Source organism: Rhodamnia argentea, chromosome 10 (genome assembly GCF_020921035.1).
Source record: "Rhodamnia argentea isolate NSW1041297 chromosome 10, ASM2092103v1, whole genome shotgun sequence".
In the NCBI taxonomy this organism is placed as follows: domain Eukaryota; kingdom Viridiplantae; phylum Streptophyta; class Magnoliopsida; order Myrtales; family Myrtaceae; genus Rhodamnia; species Rhodamnia argentea.
The window spans coordinates 8,913,796-8,938,417 of record NC_063159.1 but is presented as its reverse complement, the minus strand read 5'-3'; the positions used below and the strand labels follow the sequence as shown (position 1 = coordinate 8,938,417).

General features: G+C 37.9%; 1 protein-coding gene and 1 long non-coding RNA gene across 2 annotated transcripts in view; one reads left to right on the top strand and one right to left on the bottom strand.

Moving 5' to 3' along the window:
• Positions 1 to 24,622, top strand: part of LOC115739165 (sm-like protein LSM36B) — a 131,538-nt gene that overhangs the window by 45,360 nt on the left and 61,556 nt on the right. The window lies entirely within an intron of this gene.
• LOC125312665 lies at positions 22,723 to 23,671 on the bottom strand. Its single transcript, XR_007196741.1, has 2 exons — positions 23,554 to 23,671; positions 22,723 to 23,239 (listed from the first exon to the last, which is right to left on the bottom strand). It is a non-coding gene; the product is annotated as an uncharacterized LOC125312665 (long non-coding RNA).

Sequence of the window (24,622 nt, the reverse complement as noted above, 5' to 3'; positions counted from 1 at the left end):
CCATGACGATGGTATCTCCATCATTGAAGAATTCGGCTTCATTGTTGCGATCTATCTCTTGTTGTCGATATTAGACCTTTGTCCAATCATCGACACAAGCTTGAGCTTCCACCGAATTCGGAGCTAATCTGGAACATTGTTTGTCCAAAATATTGCCTCCAGCGCTAAATGCTTGTTCAATCGCAACCGTTGAATAAGGAGTTGCTAAAACTTATTTTGTAATGAGAGCGAAATTGGGTATTGAGGTGAATGCCTCTTCCACCAATTTAATATTGTGAAATCTGTGCTCCCTTTGGATTCATAAAACTCAAAAGAAATGGTTAGATAGCTCTCTATTTCGGAAATACTTCCTATTGCTCTCTTTTGCTGTTTTTGCCTATTCAATAGAAGTTTGTACCTTCTACTAATTTTACCTAGGTCCCATCTTTGTATGTCATTAGGTTGAGAAGATTCACTATTGCCTAGATTATATTTACTACAAAATTCATTATATAATTATACTATTGTGTTTTTAATCATTGTTTGTATAGCTCTAATATTTACCATTTCAATTAAATGTAAACATTCATAATACGTATTCAAATAATCACCTAAACCATTTAATTTACAATGTGGATAAAAAACAAAGGAAACTAAATAAATAACAGGAATTTCGGTATAATAATGTAGCCATGTTATTCGCATTGCTATAATAGTGTCACGTAATTTATCGTCATTTTCATTTTCTTCAAAAACTCCAATAATATTAGTACACTCTATTAACAATAAATGCGTAGTAGGATAATAAACATCGGATAAAGGATAAGCTGCATCTTTAAAAACTTTTAAAATATCTACATTTTTTTTTTTTGCAAATATCCCACTCTTGTGGGTATAAAGTAATTTGAGTAATATTATTCAAAATAAATGCACATAATAAATATTTATATGCAAAATATTCATTAAGCAACTTGAAAGTATAATTCCAATGATTTGGAACATCTCTTGAAAATCTTTTTGATCTTTTTCCATTAATTTTACAAAATCTGCACCATTCTTTCATTATTTGGGGATGTTTCCATAAAAATTGAATTGCTATTTTTATTGGGTTGAGAAAAATATCAAGAGTTTTTAAACCATTTTGTACACATAAATTTAAAACATGACAAGCATATCTAACGTGAAAAATTGTCCACCAAAAGCGGGTTTATAAATCTTTTCTAAATCATCAATTGAAGCGGTATTTGTCGTGACATTATCAAAACCAATTGAAATTTATTTTTTAAGAAAATAATATTATTCTAAAATTTACCTAATTGTTCTATAAATATTATTTGATGTATGCCTATCATAAAAAATGCTAAATGCAATAACTCTTTTTTTAATATTCCAATCATCATCTATCCAATGACATGTTATACCCATATAAGAATGAGTTTGCCAATGATCACTTCAAATATCGTTACTTATATGCACATGTCCATCAAAATTCATAAAAATTTTTGTAAATCCTTTTTTCCTTTTTTATAAAGATCAAAAACTATGCGCTTCAATGTATTTTTAGGAACACATTTTGCTTGTGGAGTACATGCATTTTGTATAAATTTATTAAAACCAACTCTTTCACCAAAACTAAATGATAAATGTTCAATGGAAATAAATTTACCTAATTCTTCTTTATAATTTTTTTTCATTATAACGAAATAAAAGAGAAGTGTTAGGATTTGCGCACTCGGAAATTTGTTGTTACTTGGTGTCAATTCCCACTTGGGTTGGATGTTTTGCCTTAAGATGCCGTTTAAATGTTTCATATCCGGCTCCACCTATATATTTGCATAATTTTCCATAATGTTTACAAATTACATCATACCTTTTTGGACTAATATCAAATCTTTCCATCTTCATGAAGTGTTCCCATATGTCGGATGTAAACTCTCATTTTGACTCCTTTATTGTTGACATTTCTTCAATATCGATAGGAGGATGAAGACTTTCTTGCATTGGGACATGCTCCACATTGGAAATAATGTTGATATCATCAACATCGAATTCCCAATCTGCATAATCATGAGGATCACCAGGATAATCAGATTCCCTCATCTTGTTCTTTCATTTGTCACTAGTTCAGCTTCCACTTGCCTTTTTTTGAGAGAATTGAGCGGATTGAGAGAAGTTGTGGAAAAAAAGAGAGATGGAAGGGGTATTTATAATAATTAGGATATAATTTACAAATTAATAAAGAGAGAAAAGGGAGAGGGGGGGGGGAGTCGCTGGTGCAAGGCAATGGTCAAATGGGGAAAGAACGGCTCTTTCCCCTTTTTTTTTTTTTTTAAATTTTTTTAATTTTTTTGTATCGAGTATTTTTTCAATTTGGAACCAGCCCGAAACCGTTGGTTTCGAGCCGGTTCAATTTCTGAGGGACCTGTAACCAGCCCTCATGGCATGGCCGGTTCCGATTTAGAACGGCAGGCCCGATCAACGGGCCGGTTACGGGTTTGACCAGGGCCGGTTAAGGGCCCCCCTCGATGGCTGCAAGGGACGCCTCGCTTGGGCGAGGGATGGCCTCGCCGAACTCGTCCAGTTGCCGGGAACCCCTTGTCGCCTCACCCGGTGGTCGGCGAGGAAGGAAGAAAAATAGAAACGGGAAAAGACCAAAGAAAAAAGGGAAAAGAAAAAAAAAAGGAAATGATCACAATATTTTTGGTCAGTCCCTTCTTTAAACTAAGGAGGGCACTTTAGGTTTTTATTTGAAATAAAATCTATTTAGACTATTATTTAAGAAAATAAGAGCACTTTAAGTCTTTATTTAAAATTTTTCTTTGAATAATCTAAAGAAATTGAAGCAGACAACAATGGCATAGACAAAAGACTAAAGACTCTTGACCGAATCTTGGAACCCAAGGCGCATGCATTTTTTGGCCGGTTGTGCTTTTTCTCGAATTTCAAACCTCGTTGATAACTTCATCGATTTTCGGACACCAAATGAACCATTCATGTCGGGGAAGAAGTCGTAAAGAAATTCTTTTTTGGTGACTACACCCTAAATGATTTTTTCCGAGTAGGATTTGAATTTTATACAATTGTAAAACAGCGAAATGTTCCTAGTGGACTTACACATAATTTTTTTTTTTGCATATAATACTATAAATTTTGGCGGGAAAGTAAAGAAAAATATTTATTCATTTTATTTAAATCCAAATAAGCATGGATGCCTTTAAAACTGAGTTGATAAATGTTCAAAAAAGGCTAGTATGTCATGTAGTTCACCCTTTTGTGACATGTTCATAAGTTCACATCGAGGCAAGATAGTTTCATGTTTGTAGATATTGTGCAGGACCAATAGCCCTTGATTTTGATTTACACCGATAAATTACTCATCAACATCGCATATTATGATCTCGAGATTATAGAAGATTGCTGGGTTTTTGTGTCACATTAGTGATTGCACATACGCATTACCGGATGTCATTAAAAAAACATTAATAACTATCCAAAAGTTTCGTCGATTTTGTTAATATGATGATAATCTGAATGTGTATATTTAGATAGCTGGTAAGTCCTCAATGAATACTGCCTATTATTAATACGTCATAGTAAATTATGCCTTTGAGATTAGTAGGTTGTGTTTTCTACCATTAAAGTTGGTTAAATGGAGTGTGATTCATCTAAATCTAATGTAGATGAAGATTTCTTATCTGAATCTTGGACAACGCTTTTGATTATGCGGGTACAACACAAATCCAATCCCTTTAGGTCTCTTTCTCAAACGACGAAGACCATATTTTCAAGTTAGCTATCATTATTATTTTATTACAGTGTACTAGATTCAAAGTTTTAACCTCGTTGGATATGGTCCACCGAATCTCGAGTCATAGTACACATAATTGTTTTGTTCAATTGTGTTTTTTTCTCAAATTTCAAACCTCGCTAAATTAATCGAAACCCACCAACAACCATATATGATAATTAATTCATGATCAAGCAAAATATTAACCAATGTGGTGGAGTCTCCGACTCTCTATGCTCATATCCGCATCACAATGTCATAATGTACTTGAGTTTATGACACCTAGAGATTGATGCATGATGGGTTGGTCTTATTTTATTACAGTAATCGAGATCTAGAGTCTTAATCTCATTGGGTATGATCCATCCAATTCATATTTAGTTGCAGATCATAATGCACGCGAGTTTATGACACTTAGATATTGATGTTATACAGCGGACAAAACAAGAAGATAAGCATGACCATTCCATCTCTTTCTCAAAGGACAAAGACCATATTGTCAAGTCAATGCACGCATGCCGGGACGGCTTCACATTCTGTCTTCCTAAACAAACGGGGGATTCTTGAGGTTGTTGATAACTCTAGAAAATAGAGTTATTTTACCTATTATAGGCAACAAATAATATAATATCTTTGAGAAAATATTTGAATTTCCTTCTATTTATTCAAATTTTCCTTGTTTGTGCAAGATAATAATATATGGAGAAGATAAGAAAAAAAAAGAATGAAATCAAGATGCCACTAGCAAAATTGTTAGAAGATATAGACAAAATCGTCGGAAGATTGCCTTGTTTTTATGATATCTTAGTGTTATCTTTAGATATTTAGTTGTGTTTTAGGATATCTTTATGCTGTCTTTAAGATTTTATTTGTTTTTAGGAATGTTGAATGTTATTCAAAAAGAGAATAACATGGAGCACTAGAGAGAGGTCTAATATTTTTTTTTTTTTCGCTTTTGTTCTTTCAGTGTTCTTAAAGTTTTTCAAGTAGTTTGAAGAGAAGACAAAGTGGTGACAGAATTCTTGTTCTTTAACTCAAGATGTTTTATTTAATTTATATTTTTGTTTCATCTTTTATTATGTTCTAATTTTCTTTTGTTAGGGCTATGATATAGCCTGACCATGATGATATGAATTTCATGATATTTATGTTTTGCAATTGATTTCGTTCATGTGAGTTATATATTATCGTGCTTAATGCTTTTAAGTGATCGGCCACCATTTGAATGATCCGATGTGCATGTTTGAGACCGAGAAGTGATAATATGCAATTGCTCATTATAATATATAACCATGAATGACAATGTGGATAGAAATAGACCATGTTATTTGTGTAGCTTTTGGTGATATAGTGATCCAAAAGACTCATTTTAAATCAGGAATATTCACAGATTTTAATGCACTTATGTTTATTTAAATTCACATAGAAACTTAGTGGATTGATAAACTCAGTAGGTTTACTATACCTAGAGATAGGGTAGTAAATAGTAGAGGAAATTCCACTATCACATATTTGATGTCGTTCTTATATGAATAAAGATATGAAATTCATGTTTAGTGGTTATGGTGAAATCGGATACTCTAACGCATTTATTTGATTGATTTTCCGCATCTAGTTCTGAACTTTTACCTTTAAGATTGTTAATTTTATTTTATTCTCAATTTTATTTTGAATTGTTAGATAAATTTTAGAATTAGTCCATTTTTAGTATTTAATTAGTTTATTAATCATCAATCTCTATGGGACGATATCTTTTCGCATCATTATATTACTTGTTTGCCACGTACACTTGCGTTGAGAATTTTGTGAATAGTTAGTCTAGGTGGGGGTAGGTTGGTGGTGGTTAGGAGTGAGCAAAAAACTAGGATCCACCGGAACTGGATCGGACCATACCCACACAGTTGGTGTTGGGTGGTTCTCACCGAGTACCAGTCCGGTTTCCGATTCCGATTTATCGCAACCGGCAGGTACCGGTTCGGTTCTCGATTCCAAGGGAGAACCACCCATCAGGACCAATCGGACCAAACTTATTTATACAATAGATATGTGTTTTTTTTTAATTCAAGCTATCTCTCTCAAATAGGAAAAAAAAAAAAGTTGCTTCTGATTCAACCACTACAGAGCTAGAGACTAGGAATCGGAATCACTAGTCCATATTGGATTCTCGTGATGAAGTAGTTGAGCTTGTTCTCAGTGTCTAGGGCTGCATGAGTTGAACTTAAACAACTTGGAAAGATTTTTGAAAGGTTTTCATCTTTCTTTTCCCCCTCTTTTGATGTTTTTGCGTGATACTCTCTAGCTTGATGAAGTGTGACGTATTTCTGTACCCTTTTGCTTCATCAATCATCTGGTGTTCATTGAAGTAAATGTGATTTTTCTTATGAATTTGTCTAAGAAATCAGCAAGTACACCAAACGCTCATGTCTGTCTCTTTATCACATGGGAAATTGGAATGGGTTCATTGGCTCACTCGTGTACAAGGCTTTTTTTAATTGATGTTAGTGCTCGGTAGTACCGGTTTCATGGATCCATCCGGGAACCAGACCGGACGGGTGGTTCGATTCTCGAGTGGTACGTGGAACGAGCATGTGGTTTATGGTTCCCATTTTGTAGAACCAATCCCAAGCGGGTAGTTCTTGGTTCTAGCGTGGAAACCACCTATCTTTGAACCGATCGCCCCTAGTAGTGGTGATGGCCCATCTCCATTTCCATGCGGTTTTTATGTTCACGATGCATATGTACATTGGAAAATCCGACGGTTTGAATCTTTTAAGAGGAATTGAATATGAGAAAGAATATCCATAGTCATTGCCAAAGCCTAATAAAGATTCGAATGCATTTCAACTTTTTTTTTTTTGGGTCCAAAAATGCATTTCAACTTAGTCACAGGCAATTCATGCTAAATAATTGTTGGCCATGTGCTCAAAGAGCATACTCCCTGACACTTGCCATCAATGAATATAATATTTTTTCCTAACATGGTCTCGGGTTTCACACTTGACAACCTCCTATAACACGGCGAAATTGCTGGCTAACTAACAAATGTAGATTTGGCTCCATCCTACCACACAAGGTAAGGAGGGGATTCCATTCTTGATGTGCTTTCACTCTAAACCATCATCGAATAGATGAGAATCAAAGCTTGTAATCATATGGCAACCGCCGCTACACAATCGCCTAGGCGGGGATAGTCTTTTTCGCCGGCGCCTGCTCATGGCATCGCCGGCAACCACGTCCAGGAGCACGACTTAGTTACGGGCGAAGCCCATGAGAATGCACTGGGCAAAAAAGATGGCCCTAGCCAACACGATCGTATACCGGCGGCCAATCCAGTCGGATGTCTACCTCTCTATCAATGACCCGAGGAGTGATAACACGTTAACAATCCACACCAAGACCTCAACCTGCATGTGGGATATCTTCAACTCATTTATCTATATAATGCTCCACTCATCACTCCTGTATTAGCCAAAATTCAGAAAAAAAAAATCTTATTTATCATCATGATGTTCCACCGTAAGTAAATCGTATCATATACAAGAAATTGAAAAAAAAAAAATCACATTGACGCATTCTCGAGCCATGGGCACCCCTTGGGGTTGGCCCGGTGCTTGTTGAATGAGCCGAACAAGACTGAACACTCGCTGTCCATGGTCTGGACAGCGGCGCACAGCCCTCAAATGGCTTGCAAAAATCGCACAATACGAGTCAAAATGACGAGGAATCGACATGGACTAATTGCACCCGCAACTATGCACAATAAACATCATCAACTGCTAACTTGGAACAACATCATCCATGGTCTCTATCAGTACAAGCAGACACATACGAAGATTACTACGAGGAATGAAAACCTATTAGTCCTTGACATCGATCACGAAGATACTCGAACTAGTAATTACTATCAAACAGCAGTAGAATTGACACGAGGATGAAAAATAGCACGATTGAAACAACCGAAATGAGCCATCAACAGCCAAACAAAAGCAAGAAGCTCTCCACCTTCGCTTAGCACCTTCACATGTGCCTCTCCCTTAATATGGATTGCTGCATATGACAGTATCTCAACCCACACTCCGCTCATCACCTCCCACTTCTTTTCCTGGAGCCCTTCCATGCCTCGAGCCAACTCGAGCGCCCTACTTAGCGTCCTCGAACGGATGCTCTCAGGAGGAACTTTAAATAATGACTCGCATAGCCCCATCACATCATTGCTGCCCTTGAAAATGGGATTGTTTAGCTGGAGCAATGTCCTCCCTGAGGTCACTTGGGCCATGCCAGCCTCAGCAGACATCACATCAGACTGATTAACTACAAGATAAAACATGTAGTCGGAGAGTATCTTGCTGTATTCCATTTCGTCATTTCTATCTCCAAGGCTCATCGATTGTTTCTCCCTGTTGTACCACATTTCGGTCGCAAGATGCCACAATATGATACTGGTGTCGTAATTAGTCTCAGTGACATACTCTAAAAGATGGCTGCAATCATCTCTACTCCCGAGAAACAGGTCACCTTTTGCCTCATATATTTTCCTGACCTCGTTCGGATCGTCCGTGTTCTTGGATTTTTCCCTCACCTCCTTGAAGATAAAGATCCATAGCTTCATAATAAAGGGATTCTTGGATATGTGCTTGGTATTTGAAACCATTGCTTGTGAACCATAGGCAGCAAACCCTGATCCCCAGCCTCCAGCTTGACGGACACAAGAGATTATCTCCTCAGCCATATAAAATGGAAAAACGCCGATAGCGAGACAACGGATGATGTCCCAATGTCGATCGCGCTTATACATCTTTCTCGGGCTCTTCCCAAATTTCTCGGATAAAAGGTTGCAAGCAGAGATGGTTTCTGACCACCTTCGAAATCTTAATGGTGTATCTAAGACCTTGTAAGTAACATTGGCGTTAGGCTCTAATTCACAAGTGGCGAATTGGGGCTCCCTCAGGTGATCCGTGGCAGATATCAACTTGTGGATAATGGATGGTTGTTTTTGGTAGCACTTGATTGTGGCAACAGTCCAATCGGAGAAAACAAACACGAAAAAAGCTATCACGTCAAGAATAATCCCTCCGAGAAGAAGGGAATATGTAATTTTCACATCGAGTTGGAGGAGCCGATGTTTCTTCAAGTGATTGAACAGGATGAAAGCCGTCACATTGGCAGCGAAGGCTATGAAGCGGAAAATGTTACTCCACATGGAACGTATTGCCAATGCTTTTGTATATAGCATCTCGTAAATGAATTGGAGTTCGACTGATATCAGCCTCAACGCATCCATCGCAGAAACTTTGTGGAAATATTCGCGGTTCATTTTACGTTGTTGATCCGTGAAGATGAGATTTGTGAGAAAGACCTTAAAGATTTGAAAGTAGTAAGCACGCTTCACCACAATGCTCTCGGCAAGTATGGGTTCTTCTCCATTAGAATATTCCTCCCCTAGATTTGTGAATTCTTCAAGTGACTCGTCACATGCATCATCAAAAGTGTTGAGCTGTGAGAGAACATGTTCCCTAAGCTTTGGGAGACTTGAGAGATTAAGTGCCATTATCCTCTCTGTATTCTTCATCACTCCGATAAGAAAAACTAGGACCGTTGGCACCGCCAACGATTTGTCGGTGGGAAATATCTCCCCAAAGACATAGATGGCAGCACCGACTTGGAAGATGAGACTAAGTAGGTGCCGTTTCCAAAGTGAACTGTCCTCCACAGAGAAGGCGGTGATGGTATCTGGACCGCCAAGATGTAACAAGAGAAATGAGGCCCAAAATGCCTGAAGTGCTCCGTCTACTTGAAATGCACGAGCCAAAGAATTGCCTTGGTTGTGAGAAATGAGCCCAATCGTGAATGCAGCTATCCAGTCAGCCATCAAATAGGCCAACCACAAGGGGAAGAAGATTGACCCGTTTGATGTTTTCTTTCTAAGGGGTGCAAATAGAATGAGAAAGATCTGAAGAAAAAGACTCAGTATAACAAAGCCTCGAACATTCCATTTGTTCCACAGATCCCCAATGGAGGTAAATGCCATGTTTTTCCTTAGTGCATAGAACTGTTGGGAAGAAACAGGCAGCATTTCATCATAAACTAAGATAATCTTGGATCAAAATCGATTTAAACCTAGCAACAATCAACAATATATCCAGCAAAACAACCTCACAGCAAGTGAATATGATATCGGAATGACAAGGAAACAAAGGCAACAACGACACCAAGATTTTTTGTGGAAAACTCAGGAAAAATCACAGACAGCCCAAAAGCTTCTACTAATCACAGATAATAGTAGGATGCACAAGGGGTTTCTATCTAGTTATATACTAGAGGCTCAACATCAACAATACAAGAGCATTTCATCCCTAAAAACTTGGAACAATACAAAAAAGTCAGAAAACTCTTACTGCGCTTTGGAGAATTCGGAGAAGAATCTCAACAAACGAAACCAATCACTTCTTAGTCCTCGGCCTCACGAACAACATATTAAAATTTGAGCCAACTCCGACAACGTTTGGCCTTCAAATGAGGACCGAAAGCCGCAAGCCTCTTTTTCTTTTCTTCTCTACGTGCTCGCCCTGATCCCCGTCTCCTCCCTTGTTCTCTCTGGGATCATTTGCCGATCTGAATGGGATAAACGCTATATCTATATATTTTTCCTCTTTCTTCCATGGAAATGGAAGGTAAAGTCAACTTAACTGGGCACACTGACTCCAAGCAGGAAGCCGCTCCTCACTTTTTTTTTTTTCTTTTGTTTCTTTGTTTGTTTCTTTTATTTTGTTTTCTTTTGAAATGCTAGCTGGGCCCCACAAGGTGGCGTTCCCGGCCAACAAGAACCACTACTGGGAAATGTACATAATAGGGGTTGAAATGGTTCCTTACACAGGCCGGTGCATCGTGCATGTCCGCTGAGCCTAAGCCGAAGGTCGCCTCTTAATTATCTAACGGTCAACATAAATACTTGGGCCATTGCATAGCACTGGTATCTCAATATACAACCGACCTGTAAATCATGTGATGCGCCTTATTGAAATATAAAAAGATGTTAATTTTCCTGAGGATATTGTCGGAGATGATTCGTGAAAATTAGGAGAAAATTGTCAAAAAGGTCATAAATTTATTAAACTTCTGTCAATTCAGTCATAAGCCTTTTAATTTTGCCAATTCAGTTCTTTTTTTTTTTTTTTTGCATTTGTGTCGGTTCAGTCCATCTGGCCAATTTTGGCCTGCTTGCATTGACGTAAATACCGACCCGATCCCGACGTGGACACCGGCACTAATGTGGACAATTATTAATAATATTTTAATAATTTTTATATTTTTTCTTTTTTCTTTTTTCTTTTCCTTTCTTCTTCCTCTAGCTAATTGCCGGCAGCTACTGGCGAGATCGACCTCACCAGCCTCGGGTAAAGCTCGCCCCGGCCGGCGCTTGGCCTCGCATGGCGAGCATGAAAATTGCAGAATTGATGTTTCCTTCACGTTGGCTAATGATCAGACATCACATAAACAACAGAAAGACCAAGACTTCTCTTGACCTTGTAGACAACCCACGTACATGAAAATTAAAACTCTGATGACCTTGCCATTCAAAATAGCCGGTTATTCTATTTAAATCACCATTTACATAATCGTGCAACCTAGGACATGAGCACTGTCGGCTACTTTGCTATGATGATGTGGCAGAAATTCGACTTTTCTTATTAATGCGCATTGTTGGGTATGGTTCATACTCCTCATCGCCATAGGATTTTATAGATTGAGCCCATATTTTTTCATTGGTATTTTGAGCTTGGGCTCATGAATAACTACTATGATATATATTCTTTTCGCTTGTAATTGAAAGATAAAAAGAGATGTGCGGTGTGCTAGTTATAGTGGAATCCTCTGCTGGACATAGCCATAGTTTAAGGATGAATCGGGATAAAATATTGCATCTCGATTTTTCTTTCTCACTTTTTTCTCTTTTACTTCATTGTAATTGTGCACTGAATTTTAACACGCATAAATTATCTTTTCATTGTAAAAGGAATAATTAATCATACTATAAAGACATTGAGCACTCAAATTAGTTTATTAGACCAAGTTGATAGAATACTTTTTTATTAAACCATATATTCATCTAACAATTTAAACTTTTAAAACAATTGACATTTATTATACAATTTAAACGCACTTTTTTATACCATTAATGTGATTATGACCGGACAGCAAATGAATTGAATCCTTGATTCTCGTGAATGAGAAGTTTATTGTTATGACACATAACATTATTCTAACATGCTATATAACGACTCATTGCCGTGCATGGCCAAAGCCTTCCGGACCCTTTTGACATGATTGACATTAATGCAAAGACAATGACCAAGCTCAATTTGTTGATGTTCTGTTGTCTTACTCAGCTGAATGAATTGCAAAGGCATATTAGGATTAACTAGTGAAATGGCAAAATGTCGTGTATGAGAGATTTCAACGGGGTGGGCGGCCCATTCCATCACAGTTTCAATTAAAGACATGAAAATTGCAAAATTATCGTTTCCTTCGTGTTGGCTAAAGACCAGACGTCCTAGAAACGACATAAAGACCGAAACTTCTCCTGACCTTGTAGACGACCCACATACATGCAAATCAAACCTCTGAAGACCTTGCCTTTACAAATTGGCTGGTTATTCTAATTAAATCACCGTTTAAATAATCGTGCAAATTAGGACGGGACGGCTGCCGGCCACTTCGCCATGACGATGTTGCAGAAATTTGACTTCTTATTAATGGCATTGTGTATCTTTCCGTTGTAAAGGAAATAATTAATTATATTGTAAATACAGTGTGAACTCAAATCAGCTTATTAGAATATTGCATTTGAGTCATGTCTGTAATGGTTAATGTCATTGTGTGTCTTGTCTTCGTAGAACTTAAATCCAAAGCTCATTATAATATGCTTCTCATCTGATTCGATCATTGAGATCGTAGGGGCAGATTTGTAGGAGCACTTCCCTGGCCAAAGCATAGATTCAATCATTCACACCACCATTGAGATAAACAAATACTACTCTTTGGAAAAATTTGAAATAAGGACTCGAAATACCATCATTTTTTTGTAAAAAGACTTGAGGTGAATCTTATTTTAAATAAGGGTCTAAAATGGTCATGTCAATATAAAAAAAAGGCCTAACCACACCGGTTGATCAAGGACATTTTAGTCATTTTCTTTTTTCTTTCTTTTTCTTTTTGTTCTTTTTGAGAAAAGAAAATAAATTCTAAAAATTAAAAAAGTAAAAAAAAAACAAGAAGAAGAAAAAACCCAAGTGAAAGTGCGCGGTGGTTCCACAGAATCTCACACATTGACTTTATCTTATACAATTTTCAGCAGAGGGCTTCACTGGACTCCAACTATGTGTGCAAATGAGCTCGCAATGGATTTATCATAATTATATCATATCTGGGACTCTGTATAGTTGGACCCATAGTGTGATGAGTTAGCATGACAACTTCAAGAAGTCTAGGTTAAGTATATTTTCTTTTAAATGCGTGCAACAATACTCCGTTCTAACATTTTCCATTTGCAATCATTCAGTAATAGAAATATGGTAAGCTTAAGCAGTCCCAGATCATGTGGATGATGTAAACAAAAGTCAAATTGGAGTTAATATAAGTTGGACGATCCAAAAGGGCATCTCCCACCAAAGCAAGTGGCAAAATCTCTCTGTGCGTTTTTTTCGCTTGCAAAAATCAATGAAACAAAAATAATTTTCTCATCCACGAAAATATTAGACATAAATTGCTATAGCTAATAAAAATATATTCATTGACTAAATATTTCCAACGATACGAGCAATCCTTTTTAAGAAAATATTTATCAAATCACATATTTTTTGTGAATGAAATAAACCATTGATCTTTTGTTCGTTTACTTCTTGATTGGTAATTTCTAGGATATAGAATTCCTTTGCTATTTTTTTTTTCTTTTAAGATAGACAAGATTAGCTGACATAAAGCTGAAATTTATAGGAAGAATATAAAATTTGTAAGTTAACATTGTATGTGCTAAACAGCTTGCTAGCAGAGTTTCCTTTGGTTATAAAGAACTGTGCAACAAGATTAGATGTCGTTAAGCTAAAATTTATATGAAGAATATAAAATTTGTAAGTTAACATTGTATGCGCTATCCAGCTTGCTAGCAGAGTTCTCCCTGGTTATAAAGAACTGTGCGACAAGATTAGCTATCATAAAGCTAAAATTTATAGGAAAAATATAAAATTTGTAAGTTAACATTGTATGTGCTAACCAGCTTGCTGGCAGAGTTTCCCTTGGCTATAAAGAACTGTGCGACAAGATTAGCTGTCATAATGCTAAAATTTATGGGGAGAATATAAAATTTATAAGTTAACATTGTATGTGCTCAATAGTTTGTCTATGTAATAATGAACATGATAACATATTCCTTTTCTTCTCTTTCCTCAACCACTTGCCTTTTGTCCATGTGGGGCAAAATATTATTTGCCTTATGTTCTGCTGGCTTACTCAGCTGAATGAATTAAAAAAGGCATATCAAGATTGACTTATGACATGGCAAAATTGTCGTGTACGAGAGATTCACCGGGGTGGGCGGCCTATCTCCATCTCCTTGGACTTTTATATTTACAATGGTAACGCGTTGCCATTGCTTTAAAATGTCAGCCTGTGAAGCACGTTCATTATGTATTTGTATGATAACTGATAAGGTATGTTTGGCCAATCAAGAAAGAACAATTGCGTAATTGATGTATCCTTTACATTGGCCAAAGATCACATCCCAGAAATAACAAAAGACCAAGACTTCCAAGTTGCAATTATCTCGTCGAATCTTATGTCTTCTCGGACAAAGTGCTTGGCCAATAGACAACGACATTAGGCAATAAGTAACGTGTGTGAACGTGACATGATGTCGAATCTTATGTCTTCTCTGACTCTCTGTGCCCATTCTCCATCACGATGTCACAATGCCCGCGAGTTTATGACGCCTAGAGATTGATGTCATGATGGGTTGATCTTATTTTGTTACACTGATTCAGCTCCAGAGTCTTAAATTTCATTGGGTATGATCCATCCAATTCGTATTTAATTGCATATCAATAAGCATATCATAGTTGCATATCAGCTGACAAAACAAGAAAACAAGCACGACCAATCTGTCTCTTTCTCGAAAGACAAAGACCATATTATTGAGTCAATGCACCAATGCTCTCACATGATATTTCGTGGTTGTACTAATGATTGCGAGCCGTTCAATTTATTTTTAGTTTAGGGATTTCATTCTCAAGTCTCACTAGAAACTTGCAACCATTTTGAAACTTTTTTTTTCTTTTTTTGGTCGGAACCATTTTGAAACTGAAGGGATTATTTGATATGGTCATTTTCCCTCCACTTATTCGCCTAATTTGTTTTTTGTATTCTGCTTTTTAGTATGGTATCAAAATCAAATTCGATATCTGTTATTACCGTTTAGCCAATCGTTACACACGCGGACTGTCATTATCTCAACTCCCTGTTCTTCGGATTCGACAATGTCCCATCATCTTTCATTTTTTTTCGGCTTTTATGAGAGAGGGGGTGATTATTAGCCTGCATTTTCTAGTTGGACTCTACGACATAATTCATGTGCACTTTGCCCAAAAATGTAATAGTAACAAATTGATCCGAGTCAAGTATAATGAAATTCACGGATTTTAAAGAGCATTTCACTGGAACTAATACTTTCACCTTTATCTCTATATAAAGAAATTCACGGTTTTGTAACTACTTGAAGTAGACGGCGCGCATAAAATCAGTTTAATGAGGGGAGAATTACCAAAAAAAAAAAAAATACTCATTTTGTTGCAATTGTGTCAATTCAGTCCTTTCTTTTTTGTTTGAGTCCTAGACATACGAGCAAAAACATGTTTTACTAATTTTCCAAGACTACTTATAACGTCTATTCACACAAATATCATTCAAATGCCTTCACCGAATTGGTTCTACCTAGAAATTGGACCGGACCGGACCGCTTGAAAAACAGGTCCCGGAATCTATTCCGGGTTCCAAGTGAAGAGCCACCCCGGAATCGGGATCGATGAACTAGTTTTTAGCTAAACTAAAAACCCTAGTTTTTCTAAATTCTCAATCGATATTGACTATGATTAATACATCATGGTAACTTTTGCCTTTCAAATTTTGAGGTTGTGTTTTTCACCATTAAAGTTGATTAAATGGGGTGCGATTAATTAAAATCTAATGGAGAGGAAGATTTCTTATCTATATCCGGGACAACGCTTTTGATTATATGGGTCCAACACAAATCCAATCCCTTTAGGTCTCTTTCTCCTTGGTATGATCCGTTCAATTCGTATGCAATTGCATCTGAGTAAGCATATCATAATGCACACGAGTTTACGATGTTTATACAGCTGACAAAACGAGAAGATAAGCATGATCATTCCGTCTCTTTCTCAAAGGACAAAGACCATAATATCGAGTCAATGCCCGCTTGCTTTCACATCACGTGCTTGGACTGCATCATATTCTTTCTTCCTAAACAAATGAGAGATTGTCGGGGTTGTCTGGGTCGGGGTAGGTTGGTAGTGGTGGCGGCCCATCTCCATTTCCATGGGGTTTTATGGCAACGATGCATGTGTACATCAGAAAATCTGACAATTTGAGTCTTTTCATGTTAAATAATTGTTAGCCATGTGCTCAAAAAGCATACTTCCTCCCACTTGCCGTTGATGAATATAATATTCTTTCATAATATGGTCTCAAGTTTCACATTAACAATCCCCTGTAACATGGCGAAATTACTGGCTAACCAACTAATGTAGATTTGGCTCCATCCGACCACACCAGGTAAGAAGGGGATTCCATTTTTTATGTGCTTTTTCACTCTAAACCATCATCGAATTGATGAGAATGACAGTTTGTAATCATATGCCCGACCACAAAAAAAAAAAAATGAAAACTTTATCAACTCAAATTGAATTATATGTACAATTTTTTTTTTGTAACTAAATCATTTTAATGACAGTTTCTTTTTTTTTATTTGACTACCAAAGTTTACTTCTCGTTTTTACATAATACCTTGAGATTTTCACCCGATATATGTACTCAACATAAATACTTTCATAAATACTTTATTACATGCAAGCGATATACGAGTCCACCATTCCGATACGTCATTTCGACATCACGGGGTTAATTTTATACATTTTCAATAAATTAGGGGTCAAAATGTAAATTTAATATATATATATATATATATATATATATATATATACACACACACACACTCTTAAGTCATATACCCAGCCATCCCACAATTAATATACCCATCCTATAAAAAAAAAACCTACTATTGAATTCCTAAAAGAAGAAGAAGAAGAAACTCACCGATAATATTTTTCTTATATACATGGTAATTATAAAAATATACATTTGATATACAACATGTCAGAATTTCCTATTTATTGAAAAATCACGTGTCGGCATATCATGTTATATCACGTTTTACGTGTTGTGTCAGTGCTACATAAGGTGCATCAACATCTAGGCAAAGGAATTTGTTACACCTGTCTTTTGCTTTCAAAATAACCGTGGCCATTCTTCTGGTCGCAATGTGTTTTTTTTTTATTATTCTTTTTCCATTTTCGAGAGGACCCCCTTTAATTAAATAAAACCTAACTCATCGAATTGAAATATTCATCAATTAATCATATAAAGCAAGAGCCATAACTTTATAGGATCAGTAACATATGTGGAATTATCTATATCTAATGATGTAGTAAATGGCGTTGGTTTTTTGCGTTTAGATCACCATATATCTGCTTTTTTTTTTAATTAATTGATAATGTCTGAGCCAAAATCGTTCATCATCGTTGGAATCACGTGTTATCTAGACATGGGAGATATTTTAAATGCTTTTTCTGCTTAAAAATATATATTGTGAACATTGTAGTCACGATGAATTCACAATACATCGATAACAAGAACAACATACACATAAGGCAAAAAGAAAATGGATCACAACAGGGAGAAGACATGGGGAAAGAAATTGAAGGTAGATGAGGCTGCAGGGGTGCGTCACTTTCTGGGCTGTTTGGTGTTGAGTTGACAAGGAAGATTGTGTTGTAGTAATGACAAGAAGGCAAAGCTCGCTGGAATTTGAAGCTGCTGGACATATGACAATATGGTGGATTGAGGGAGGAGAACCGAGCCACCTTTCCCTGGAATCCAACATTCTTCGGTTTTTCCTCTCTTGCGTCTGAATCTTTGAATCCTTGGAGAGCTGCCGAGGAAGTCGCGGGGCACCTGATTTAGGTGGTGCTATTGGTGTGTGGAATGAAGGTGAATGCCTAATTAACGGTCAGATTTCTTTGTCAATAAAGTAGTTTTCTCAATATCCATATTATATCCGATTACAATCTCACAAATCTCATCAGTATTCTATCCAACCTTTATCCTATCCTACTTTGTTCTGTCCGTAGATATATTTATCGACTAAGCGCAGCCTTATAGTACATGATCACAGACATGAGCTGTTGAGCCCTTTCCCTTTTGTTGGTCATGATGAGGGTCAAATGTTCTTCAAGGAGAGCAAAATCAAAAGGCTTTTTGTTTGAGCCCTTTTGTTGCAAATGCTGAAGGATAAGGCCCATCTTGGACGAGGCCAGAAGGCTCATCGTAGCACTGCGTGCATATAGGTCGGAGGGAGAAGAATAAAATAGGTCAATACATGCAGGCAAAAAGGAAAGAGTCACATCAAGCAAGATTAAAGACCACAGTGATTTATGAAAGTACTTTGTTTTGTTTAACGATCACAAGAGGACTCGGAGACCCTCGTTGGCCACATTAAAACAAAAACAAAAAAGAAAGAAAGGAAAAAAATATAAAAATTAATAATAACATTTGAACAAATATTAGAATATCATTAAAAATTGTATACGTCACCGCTGGCTATACAGTATAGAATGGACGGCATTCACGTCAATGCTTTTCGGTCAAAATTGGTCAGATAAATTCAATTAGCAAAATATGAATTGATTTATGGTTCAATTGACAAAATTAAAAGGTTGAGGACCGAATTGGCGAAAGGCAATAGATTTTAGATTTTTTGGACAATTCTCTCTTGATGTGGATTTGGGAGAGTCGACACTAACTATAAGCTTAGTAATCTATTAACTTTTCCTTTGGCAGTTCACCTTCGCCACAATACATAGCCATATTTTGCGATCACAATCAAGAAGATTTAAATGAGATTATTTAACCAATCGAGTTAAACTTCACCACCTAAACATCTATATGTCTATGCATGAAAATTGCTCTTCTGATTTGTAAGAAGCAGCTATCCCATTCCAGATTTGTTTCCTACAGCCTATTATTAGTTGTCCAATGAAAAATATAGGAGAAATAGCTAATTAATTGGATTCTTTATGAGAATAACAGTGATGTTTTAGTTGGTCCGAATTGCTCAACGATAATCGGATGCTTTTACACATTTGGGTCGTTACATGAATACAAAATTATGATATTCCTCAATTTACAGCCCCTGCCTTGCGATTGGTTTGAAGCGAAGATTTCCATGTTAGTGTCAAACAATTTCACGCATAGCTTGTCCACCCTTGTAGCATCCTCTATGTGTTTTTCTTGTATCTTATGCAATATCTCCCTTGCGATACAAACGATCGTTTCTAGGTATATGTTTTCAAAATCATTTATTTTTTGAGAAACAATGGAAGCCTCAATTCAAATTAAAGAAGGCCCCATGATGTAGTCCTTACCTAGAAGCAACTACAATATTAATCTTTTGGTTTTTATTCACGATGAAAATGACTTAAACCTAAACTAAAACATGCCAAGGGATTATCAATCAAATACGATGCTAGAATCTGATCTAATTCATGCTCCCGACAAATACAACTCGAAAAATGATGCTTGCTTGCTAAAGGGGAGACCCGGGACCACTTGAGGCACTCCGCCAAGCCGGGATAAGAGCCAAAATGACCCTGAGCTGGCCCGATGCGTCTACAGACCATAAGGGCTAATGAAGGCAAACCCAAGACTCATTGAGGAGGCAAAACAGGGTCAAAATTCCGTTTTTTCATTTTTTCAAGTGTTAGTATATGGTTACGATTTAGGTGCCACTATAGTGGTGATAAAAAAATATAGTCTTTTCTGAACTTTGGTGGATATAGGGGTGATGAGCTAAGCGGTAATACACATGAAGGAGCTCAAGCTATCAAACATGCAGGTTGAGGTCTTGGAGTGGATGAATCCTCAACGTGTTATCACTCCTCGGGTCGTTGATGGCGGGGTGGACCCCCGACTAGTTCGACTGTCGCTACACAATCGACATGGCGAGGACCGTCTTTTTTGCCCTGCGCTTGCTCATGGGCTTCGCACGCAACCACGTCCAAGAGCACGACGTAGTTGCGGGCGAAGCCCATGAGAAGGCGCCCTGCAAAAAAGGTGGGCCCCGCCAACACGATTGTGTAGCAACGGCAAATCCATTTGGACATCTGCCCCGCCATCAACGACTCGAGGAGTGATAACATGTTGACAATCCACACCAAGACCTCAATTTGCATGTGGGATATCTTCAGCTCATTTATCTATATAATGCTCCACTCATCACTCCTGTATAAGCCAAAGTTCAGAAAAAAGAAAAAAATCTTATTTATCATCATGATGTTCCCACGTAAGTAAATCATATTATATACAAGAAATTGAAAAAATAAAAAATAAAAAAATCACATCGACGCATTCTCGAGCCATGGGCACCGCTCAGGGTTGGCCCGGTGCTTGTCAAATGAGCCGAACAAGGCTGAACACTCGCTGTCCATGGTCTGGACAGCGGCGCACAGCCCTTAAACGGCTTGCAAAAATTGCACAATACGAGCCAAAATGACGAGGAATCGACATGGACTAATTACAACGCGTACTTACACTAACTTATGAGCATGGATGATCAAGATAACGTCTAAATGAAGTCAAAACAGCTGGAACCGTACAGACCAGCAATAATCTAGACGAACAGAGCGGCCTGTATGATGAGACATAGACTTAAAGACCCCTAAATGCAAAGGGAAGCCATCAAAGGCCGTCACTAACATTCGCAAGCGAAACAAAGGTGCCTCCCTTCCCGCAACTATGCACAATAACTATCATCAACTGCTAATTTGGAATGGCATCATCCATGATCTCTATCAGTACAAACAGACACAAAGCTTACTACAAGAAATGAAAATCTATCAATTCACAGCACTAGTCACGATGATACTCAAACTAGTAATTACTATCAAACCCCAGTAGTGTTGACACGAGGATGAAAAATAGGACGGTTGAAACAACCGAAATGGGCCATCAACAGCCAAACAAAAGTAAGAAGCTCTCCACCTTCGCTCAGCACCTTTACATGTGCCTCTCCCTTAATATGGATTGCTGCATATGACAGTATCTCAACCCACACTCCGCTCATCACCTCCCACTTCTTTTCCTCGAGCACTTCCATGCCTCGAGCCAACTGGAGCGCCCTACTTAGCGTCCTCGAACGGATGCTATCGGGAGGAACTTTAAACAATGACTCGCATAGCCCCATCACATCAGTGCTGTCCTCGAAAATGGGTAGCTGGAGCAATGTCCTCCCTGAGGTCACTTGGGCCATGCCAGCCACAGCAGACATCACATCAGACTGATTAACTACAAGATAAAACATGTAGTCGGAGAGTATCTTGCTGTATTCCATTTCGTCATTTCTATCCCCAAGGCTCATCGATTGTTTCTCCCTGTTGTACCACATTTCGGTCGCAAGATGCCACAATATGATACTGGTGTCGTAATTAGTCTCGGTGACATACTCTAAAAGATGGCTGGAATCATCTCTACTCCCGAGAAACAGATCACCTTTTGCCTCATATATTTTCCTGACCTCGTTCGGATTGTCCGTGTTCTTGGATTTTTCCCTCACCTCCTTGAAGATAAAGATCCATAGCTTTAGAATAAAGGGATTCTTGGATGTGTGCTTGGTATTTGAAACCATTGCTTGTGAACCATAGGCAGCAAACCCTGAACCGCAGCCTCCGGCTTGACGAACACAAGAGATTATCTCCTCAGTCATATAAAATGGAAAAACACCGATAGCGAGACAACGGATGATGTTCCAATGTCGATCACGCTTATACATCTTCCTCGGGCTCTTCCCAAATTTCTCGGACAAAAGGTTGCCAGCATAGATGGTTTCTGACCATCTTCGAAATCTTAACGGTGTATCTAAGACCTTGTAAGTAATATTGGTATTCGGCTCTAATTCACAAGTGGCGAATTGGGGCTCCCTCAAGTGATCCGTGGCACATACCAACTTGCTGATAATTAAATGTAATATGGATGGTTGTATCTGGTAGCACTTGATTGTGGCAACAGTCCAATCGGAGAAAACAAACACGAAAAAAGCTATCACGTCAAGAATAATCCCTCCGAGAAGAAGGGAATAAGTAATTTTCACATCAAGCTCGGGGAGCCAATGTTTCTTCAAGTGATTGAACAGGACGAAAGCTGTCACATTGGCAGCGAAGGCTATGAAGCGGAAAATGTTACTCCACATGGAACGTATTGCCAATGCTTTTGTATATAGCATCTCGTAAATGAATTGGAGTTCGACTGATATCAGCCTCAACGCATCCACCGCAGAAACTTTGTGGAAATATTCGCGGTTCATTTTACGTTGTTGATCCGTGAAGATGAGATTTGTGAGAAAGACCTTAAAGATTTGCATGTAGTAAGCACGCTTCACCACATTGCTCTCAGCAAGCTTGGCTTCTTCTCCATTAGAATATTCCTCCCCTAGACCTGTCAATTCTTCAAGTGACTCGTCAAATACATCATCAGAAACGTTGAGCTGTGAGAGAACGTGTTCCCTAAGCTTTGGGAGACTTGAGAGATTAAGTGCCATTATCCTCTCTGTATTCTTCATCACTCCGATAAGAAAAACTAGGATTGTTGGCACCGCCAACGATCTGTCGGTGGGAAATATCTGCCCAAAGACATAGATGGCAGCACCGACTTGGAAGATGAGACTAAGCAAGTGTCGTTGCCAAAGTGAACTATCCTCCACAGAGAAGGCGGTGATAGTATCCGGACCGCCAAGATGTAACAAGAGAAATGAGGCCCAAAACGCCTGAAGTGCTCCATCTACTTGAAACGGACGAGCCAAAGAATTGCCTTGGTTGTGAGAAATGAGCCCAATTGTGAATGCAGCTATCCAGTCAGCCATCAAATAGGCCAACCACAAGAGGAAGAAGATTGATTCATTTGATGTTTTCTTTCTAAGGGGTGCAAATAGAATAAGAAAGATCTGGAGAAAAACACTCAATATAACGAAGCCTCGAATGTTCCATTTGTTCCACATATCCCCAATGTAGCTAAATGCCATGTTTTTCCTTAGTGCATAGAACTGTTGAGGAGAAACGGGCAACACTTCGTCATAAACTAAGATAATCCTGGATCAAAATCGATTTAAACCCAGCAACAATCGACAATATATCAAGCAAAACAACCCCACAATAAGTGAATATGATACTGGAATGACAAGGAAACAAAGGCAACAATTAATGACACCAAGATTTTCTATTGAAAACTTAGGAAAAATTACTTACAGCCCAAAAACTTCCACTAATCACAAAGAATAGTAAGATGCATAAGTGTTTCCCTCTAGTCACACACTAGAGGCTCAACATTAACAATACAAGAGCATTTCATCCCTACAAACTCGGAACAATACAAAAAGGTCAGAAAACTCTAACCGCGATGGAGGATTCGGACAGGAATCTCAACGAACGAAACCGATCAATTCGTAGTCCTCGGCCTCACGAACAACATACTAAAATTTGAGCCTATTCCGACAACGTTCGGCCTTCAAATCGGAACCGAAAGCCACAACCTCTCTTTCTTTTCTTCTCTACGTGCTCCCCTGTTCTCCGTCTCCTCCCCTGTGCTCTCTTGGATCCCTCTATCTATATTTATTTTTCTCTTTCCTCCATGGGAATGGAAGGTGAAGTCAACTTCAGTGGGCACACTGACCCCAAGCAGGAGGCGGCCCCTCACTTTTTTGTTTTTTGTTTTTTTTTTCTGCTTTTGTTTCTTTTTGAAATGCCAGCTGGGCCACACAAGGAGGCGGACCCAGCCGACAAGGTATTTTCTCAATACGGGCATGTCCGCTGAGTCTACCCGAAGGTGGTCTCTTAATTATCTAACCCTCAGTATAAATGCGTGGGCCATTGCATGCCACTGGTATCTCGATATAAAACCGAGCTGTAAATCATGTGATGCGTCTTGCTGAAACATAAAGAGATCATGTGGGAAAAAATGCAAATAAAAATTTGAAGTGCCCTGATTTTATCAAATAAGGATCTAAAGTAGGGGTGAGAATGGATCGGGTGGGCTGAATCTAGATCTAGACTGTAAAATTGACCATGTTATAACCGGGTTCCCGTTTTTAGAATCGAGAATCGACCCTATTTGTCTTGGAACCTGTTTTGGAATCGATCATATTTTTTGGTCCGGTTCCAAGGTCTACCCGAGAACCTATTTTCTTTTTTTTTTAATCAAAATAATATGAGTATCAATGAAATAAGCAATAAAAATTACAATCCACCAAAAGCAACAGTCTAAAATATACTAATAGATAATATGACGAGATGGGAAGAAACATAGGACTGAGAGGAGGTGAGAGCCATAAGGCAACCAAAGGGCAAGCGACGCTGGATTGGACACTAGGGTTTCTTTTTCTAAAAAAAATAAGTAACTAAAAATCGGTTCTAAAATTGGTCTTGGTGGGTCTACACCTAGTATCAGAAATCGGATCGGTTCAAC